The sequence below is a fragment of the Pinus tabuliformis genome, chromosome 2_2 (genome assembly GCF_031772625.1).
Source record: "Pinus tabuliformis cultivar Carrire ecotype Pingquan chromosome 2_2, CPIR1, whole genome shotgun sequence".
NCBI classification, from domain to species: Eukaryota; Viridiplantae; Streptophyta; class Pinopsida; order Pinales; family Pinaceae; genus Pinus; species Pinus tabuliformis.
In genome coordinates this window covers 226,550,051-226,558,704 of record NC_142300.1, presented here as the reverse complement: position 1 = coordinate 226,558,704, position 8,654 = coordinate 226,550,051, and positions in this window count along the sequence as shown.

The window sequence follows — 8,654 nt, the reverse complement described above, 5'->3', positions numbered from 1 at the left end:
TCTTCTCTCAATCCTTCATCTTCTACTCTTTGAATAGCTCTACCACAACCTCTTCTTCCCACTTTCATTTTGTACAAAAAAAAAAAAAAAACCCTAACCTGCTCTGATACCAAAATTGATGGGACTAGCCCTGATCACTTACGGAATATAATTAATGTGTGATTGCGTGGATGATTTTTATGGTTGATTGCTTTTATGGCACGGTACTAGTGAGTTAATGTTTTGAGTCTTAGTTTTACGTTGGTCTCTTATTTTTCTTGGTTGTATGGCTCGGATGTTGCTGTGATGCTCCTCTGTTTATCGGTATTGTGTATTGATTCGAAGCTCGTCTTCATGAGCATGAAACCCTTGCCTTATGCAAGATACTCCACCTGTCTATGGGTCTTGTGTTGGCCACCTACCTTGTGGCTCTGTGAGCGCTACCTTGGCTATACTCCTGGGTTGCCTCGGCTCTATAAATTTCTTTTCTGTTGTGTGGTTTCGATTATACTTTTGTCTTTAAGGCTTTCGCATCATTGTTTGACTGTAAGCTTGATGTTTTGTTGTAGGTCATGGTCGTGCAATGGTTCGACTATCAGCTCTCATCCATCATTCGAATAGAGGTAAGCTCTCCTTCCATGGTTTATGGTTCTGCCTTGGTTGCTACTGTTACAAATTATTCTCGCTCCTTGTGAGTAGTGGGCCTTCTGGTGACCGTGACCTTGGTCCGCGGCTTCCTTCCTCTGTTTGCAAGTGCTCGGGTCCTCTGGTAAGTGAGCTCTCCTTAAACCCTCGTCCCTATTTTCAATTTCTTTTTATGGTTCTATTTCTTGGATTCTTATGACCTACTTTGGTGGCCACTGCAGGGGAATGACTGGGCCCACTGGCTGCTGATCTCTTGCCCTGACACCTATGCTCTTGTATCGGGTAGGGTCATGCCTCGTCATTTCTCTGTCCGTCTGTTTCGAAGTTTTTGTTGTTTGTAGTCTTTACTTGGTCTATTGTCGACGGTTGTGGCTTCGGCCTCACTATTTCATGGTTTTTTGTATTTATGCCCTCGGGCTGTTAACTAATGAAATTTTAATTATGTTGGCTATGTGGTTAACTTATGAACTCATAGTTATATTCAGCACTATTATGGATGACCTGTGTTTCATTGTTCGTTCCTGTAGCTTGTTTGTGATTTTATATTTGTATCTTTTATTGTAATTTTTTTTTGTATCTATATATACACAAAGATTTTGAAAAGAAAATAATAAATATGAATGATACAAGTTTTTTGGTACCTGTAGATGCTTGTTTCCTTCTTTGTTGGTAATTGTACTCGACTCTTCTAAAAACCCTCTCTGTTGATTTATAGAACTCGACCCCGTTGTCTTCTTGCCTTTGTGATAATTTCTCGCTCTGTGTCACTGATATGAAATGGGTAGATGAACTTAATTAATTAAGTTTGGAGGGAAAAAAAAGAAATAGCTTTAGGCTGCAATGGACTCATATTTTCTTTCTTCTCAAAATGATTGTGTGCTTCTTTTTATTCAATACTATGATGGATCATTACAGTAGCTTTTTCATTCCTTCTTAGAGATCATTGTACAGTTATTTAAACTCTCAGTAGTTACATTTTAGTTATTCATTAACAAATGTTCATCGTTTTGTGTATTCTAAAGTTAATTTGAAACAATAAATTAAAAATAGAAAGAACAGTAAATAAAAATAAACAGTGGGCTGGGACAGCCTTAAACTTAGTGTAAACTCCTAAATGTTGTTAACTAGAAATTCAAATGGAACTTAAAAAAAACTAACTGAAACTTCTTCCAGTTTGTAAAGACAAATACTGCAGCGATGACCTCCCTTAGTTGGATTCTCCTACATCAAATTAATTCAATAATAAATAACATCGAAAATTCTCCAATATCTTTGGAAGTTTGGAAAGCTAATTCAAGTATGGTTGAGCACTCTGTAATTCAAAGTTGTAATTCCACAAAGTAATGTTAATCAATTAGAGAAAATTAAAGTAGTTATTTTTAAACTTCAATTATGTTGTTATTTTTAAACCACAGTGGTTGGATTATCAACTCAATAGAAAATAATAAGTGTATTAACTTATTAAACTTCGAAAATTAACTCAACACTAAATAGCATAGAAATTTCCTCAATACCTTTGAAACACTGGAAAGAAAAATCAAGTGTGTAATTCAGAAATGCTCAAAAAAATTGAAATATAATAATCAAAGTCATTAGTACCATTCCATGTGTAGATTGTTTTTCAAATCTAAATATCTAGTTAACTTTAAAACTTAGGTCACTTTGAAACTTGCTATCATTTGCAGATTATGATATGGAAACAACTATAGTTTTCTATTTTTTATTTTTCAAATTATGAAAACTTAATGATTGTAATAAATTTTGAATTCTTTGAAAAAAATAAAAGTAAAATTAAATGATGATGACGATGACAATGATGATGATGATAGTGGTTAACGTCCACGGAGACCAAATTGGTCTATCACACCTATAATTTTCTTAGTGTTTAATTGTCTCGCTCCTCGTCTTTCTTGGAAAGATTGATGTTATATCTTTCTTTTTTTTCTCTACGGTCTTCCAACTTCTTTTATCTTGCATCTCCTTCATCTCTTCTAGTTCTTGGGACATTGGTGTCTTAGCTTCGTGATCTATTGTGTTCATGCTCTTGAAGATAGTTGGAGAAGAAGTTTGGTCTAAGAGATCTGCATTTCTATTAAATGAAGTTATTTTGTGTAGTGTTCGAATCCTCATAACTGTTAATGCTTGAGGGGTTGTCGAGTCCACTTTTTTGTTGCTAGGCGGGGCTTTCTCCCTGCTTGTATTGAGAATTGTTTCTCTCTTGCCTGATTTCTTGTGATTCAGAGTTTTCTCTAGAGTATTCTTCTTTGATGATAATGTAGTGTTCTTTTTGTGCTCCTTCCCACCATGTAGATCTGTGGTGGTTTTTTCTAGCAGAATTTTTCTCGGAGGCTTTTGGGCAATTTTTCGCTAGATGGCCCATCTCAAAGGAGGATCAACATATGAAGAGGACACTTTCATAATCATTTTTTTGGTTCCACACATAGTCTTTACTTGTGCTGGGAAACCGACACTGAAATCCATTTCCACAAAGGTGCGTGCATAGGTGGTTCTTGCATATTCCTATATTTCTGAGCACCTGCAGTAAAATTTTCCAATTGCATTTGCAATGGCTTTTAGCGAGGAGAGATTCTAGAGATTCAAGGGTAGGCTTGGCAATCTCACCCAAACTAGTGCTGAGGTTATGACTATTGTTGAAGGATCGAATGATGGGCTCGATGGCTTCATGAATAGGCCTGAGTTTTCCCAAAACCAATGGCTGTAATCTATAATACATTGTCTTCTTTCAAGATTTTCAAAATCTACTGTAAAGAAACCCCTAGCATAAGGGTAGATATTAATTTCATCAGAAATAACAGGGTTCCATACCTCCAAGTTCCAATTGTGGAGAACTCTCAGCTACCGCCAAATTATGGGTATATAGTTTTTCATAATTCCTTAAAATTTAAACACAATAACAATCTATGAATTGAAAATATCATTGGTGAAAATGATGGTTATCTCTATTTCCATCCATATAAATTAATAACCATCCATATAAAATTACAGTAATTTAATCATAGATTTTTATTATTTTTAAGTTCCGAGGGAAATTTTAATGTGTAATCGTTGAATATACATCACATACTAATAGTGGTAGCTCAATATTTATTTGAAGTATGAAACATTGTATCCCGATTTTATAAAATAGGTTTATAAATTTGAAATATGAAACATTGAAACATTGTATTCTTATTTTGTGTATTCTTATTTAACGAAATAAGTTTATAAATTATATTTTAGTTTTTTTTTAATAATTACTACTCGTTTTAGTTTTTAAGTATTACATTTTTCATATTAAGATTTAGGTGGTAATAGTGTTTTTTAAGTTTTTTATTTACGTATTACATTATTGGTTTATATTAAGTTTCATAATAATATATTCAATTTAAAATATATTAGAGTTTAATAATATATTAAATTTAATTATTTTAATATATATTAAATAAATTATTAATAACAACATTATTATTTATTATTTTTTATATTTTAATATTAAATATTATTAATATTAAGATTAATGTCTATATAAACTATTATATAATATTAATAATAATTATTCAAAACATTAATATTAATAAATATTAATATTAATAATGATAATAATAACTTTCAAATTAATATTCAAAATAATAGTATTAATAACATTATTAATATAAAATTAATGAGGTAAAAAAATGATATTATAATATTATTAATCATAATAAATTTTAAAATTATTAAGATAATAGAATTAGTTTATCGATGAAAAATGATTATAATATTAATCACATAGTTTAATTATTAATATAATAATAATAATTTAATATTATATTTATATTAGTAGTTTAATTATATTATATTACATTATTATTATATTAATTATGATAGTTTAACTATATTATATTATAGTTAAATTAATATGGCTATTTTTTTGGGTTTTTAGTATTAATATTGTAAGATTATTATTCTCATAGGTTTATAATATCAATTCCTTTGGTTTATTAATCCAAGAGTTCATATTCCTAGGATGTAATATTATTCATAGAGTTTATAATATAAAAATCCATTCGGTTTAATTAATTAACAATAATTAATATAAATGAGAGTATATATATATATATATATATATATATATTATTTTTAATAAATAGTAATAATGACAAGAACTTAATTATTGTTAATTCATTAATGATACTGAATTTAATTAAAAATAAAATTAATAATAATAATAAAATAAATAAAATGATTATAACAATAATTTACTAACATTGTAATTAAATTTTAATATAAATTATTAATTATTTTTAATCATAATAATCATCATATTTTAATTATAATATTTATTTTTTAATATTATTGTTATTTTTATTATTATATACTTATTAACATGAAATTAATTTTATGCTTAATATTCAATTTATATCATTAACACTTATCGATGTTTTTCAACCACATTCGCTAATGTGGTTGGGTTTATAATATTAACAATATCTAGGGTTTATTAATCGCTCGGGGTTTATATACCTTGGGTTTATAATATATATCCCTTAGGTTTAATAATATTCCCTTGGATTTATAATATCAATCCCTTCGCTTTATTAATCCAAGGTTTCTTATTCATAAGGTATAATATTATTCATAGGATTTATAATATTAATCCTTGGGTCTAATAAAAATCCCCTTGGTTTATAATCACAGTCATCCATGCTTGAATGCCACATTGTGAGAAATATTTTCTTAATATGAAAATCAAACATGGTCCAATGTCACATTGTGACAAAGATTGTCTCCATATGAAAACCATTAATGGTCAAACATGGTCAAATATTTTCAACCATGGTGCAATGTCACACTGTGAAAAAGATTGCATCAATATGCAAATCAACCATGGTCAACCATGGTCAAATGTCGCATTCTCACAAAGATTGTCTTAGTGGTAAATATTATTCATAGGGTTTATAATATTACTCCTACTATTTAATATAAATCCCTTAGGTTTATAATCATGGTCAACAATGTTCCAATGTCACATTGTGACAAAAATTGTCTTAATATGAAAATCAAGCATTGTTAACCATGGTCAACCATGGTTCAACATCACATTGTGACAAAGATTGTTTCAATATGAAAATTAACCATGGTGAGCCATGATAATTCTAGGGTTTGCAATATTTCTCTTAGGGTTTATAAACCTTGGGTTGATAATATTAATCCCTTGGGTGTAATATTATTCCCTTTGGTTTATAATCCCTTGGGTTTGTTATTCTCGTTGGTTAATAATATCAATCCCTTAGGTTTGTTAATCTACAGGTTCATATTCCTACGGTCTAATATTATTCATTATGTGTATTAATGCTTATTAGTGTTTTTCGACCACATTTACTAATGTGGTTGGGTTTATAATATTAACAATACCTAGGGCTTATTAATCCCTTGGGGTTTATAATATCAATCCCTTGGATTTATTAATCCAAGATTTCTTATTCCTAAGGTATAATATTATTCATATGGTTTATAACATTAACCCTTAGGTCTAATAAAAATCCCCTTGGTTTATAATCATGGTCATCCATGGTCGAATGTCACATTATGACAAAGATTTTCTTAATAAATATCAAACATGGTCCAATGTCGAATTGTAACAAAGATTGTCTCCATATGAAAATCATCCATTGTCAAACAAGGTCAACCATGGTGCAATGTCACATTGTGACAAAGATTGCCTCAATATGCAAATCCACCATGGTCGAATGTCACATTATGACAAAGATTGTCTTAGTGCTAAATATTATTCATAGGGTTTATAATATTACTCCTATTGTTTAATATAAATCCCTTAGGTTTATAACCATGGCCAACCTTGTTCCAATGTCACATTGTGACAAATATTGTCTCAATATAAAAATCAAGCATTGTTAACCATGTTCACCATGGTTCAATGTCGCATTGTGACAAAGGTTGTTTCAATATGAAAATCAACCATGGTGAGCTGTGATAATTCTAGGGTTTTAAATATTTATATTAGGGTTTATATACGTTGAGTTGATAATATTAACCGCTTGTGTGTAATATTATTCTCTTTGGTTTATAATCCCGTGCGTTTTTAGTATTAATCGCTTGGGTTTGTTATTCTCATTGGTTAATAATATCAATCCCTTAGGTTTATTAATATACGGGTTCATATTCTTGTGGTGTAATATAATTTATAACGTTTATTAATGCTTATCAGTGTTTTCCAACCACATTTACTAATGTGGTTGGGTTTATATACCATGGGTTTATAGTATTTATCCATTGGGTTTAATATTATTCCCTTGGGTCTTCAGTATGAATCCTTTTGATTTATTATTTCCTTCGGTTATAATATCAATCCTTTAGGGTTATTAATCTAAAGGTTATTATTCCTAGGGTATAATATATATTTAGTTTATATTATGATGGTACATCATCACTTTGTGCTAAATATTGTATCAAGATGAGAATAAACCATGACTAGATATCGACTAACATGTTTATTAGGTGGTGTATAAAAAAATTCTTGGGGTTTATATACCTTGATTTTATAATATGTATCCCTGGGGTTTAATATTTTCCCTTGGGTTTATATCATTAACACATATTGATGTTTTTCAACCAAATTTACCAATGTGGTTAGGTTTATAATATTAACAATCCCCAGGGTTTATTAATCCCTTCGTGTTTTTATACCTTGGGTTTATAATATTTGTCCCTTGGGTTTAATATTATTCCCTTGAGTTTATAATATTTTTGGGTTTTCGTATTAATCCTTTTGGTTTTTTAATCCCTTGAGTTTATAATATCAATCCCTTGGGTTTATTAATATAAGGGTTCTTATTTCTAAGGTATAATGTTATTCATAATATTTATAATATTAATCCTTGGATCTAATATAAATTGCCTTGGTTTATAATCATGGTCATCCATGGTCGAACATCACCTTGTGACAAATATGTTTTCAACATGAAAATCAAACGTGGTCCAATGTCACATTTTGACAAAGATTGTCTCGATATGAAAATCATTCATGGTCAACCATGGTGAAACATCACACTATGACAAAGATTGTCTCAATATGAAAATCAGCCATGGTCAACCATGGTCCAATGTCGTATTGTGACAAATATTGTCTCAGTGAGAAATATGATTCATAGGGTTTATAATATTTAAATCCTGTGTTTTAATATAAATCCCTTTGGTTTATAATCATGACCAACCATGTTCGAATGTCACTTTCTAGTAAATATTGTCTCAATATGAAAATCGAACATTGTTAACCATGTTCAACCATGGTTCAACGTCGCATTGTGACAAATATTGTTTTCAATATGAAAATAAACTATGGTTGACAATGAGAATTCTATTGATTGAAATATTTATCTTAGTGTTTATATACCTTGGGTTTATAATATTAATCCCTTGGGTGTAATATTATTCCCTTGGGTTTTTATTATTAATTGTTTGGTTTTATTATTCTCATTGGTTTATAATATTCAACATGTTGGAGACAGCGAGACTTATCCGGTCACGAATGTTTATGGCCCACAAAGAATGGATGACAAACTAAGATTTGTAGATTCTCTTGTAGAACTAAGAGATAGGGATGCAGGAGTTCCATGTATCATGGGTGGGGACTTCAACATGATCAAATCGCTGACAAAAAAAGGGGGGGAACAATAACTTTAAGTAAAGATTCTACAACTTTTCAAACTTGTATAGATAATATGAAGCTAGTTGACACTGAAATGAATAATGCCCTCGTTACTTGGAACAACAAGAGAGGAGGGGAGTCTCAGGTAGCTTCAAAGTTAGACAAATCCATTATTTCATAGGACCTTATGTTCACAGACAAGGAAATGATAGTGAGAATTCCCCCCTTTGCAGGCTGGGACCATTGGCCTATTCAAATGGAGGTACAAGGTATTAGAACCCCAAAGAATAGACCTATCAGATTTGAGAATATATGGCTTACCCACCCAAATTTTATCGGCAACATAGCAAGATGGTGGAAAGAAGATCTGAATATTAGGGGA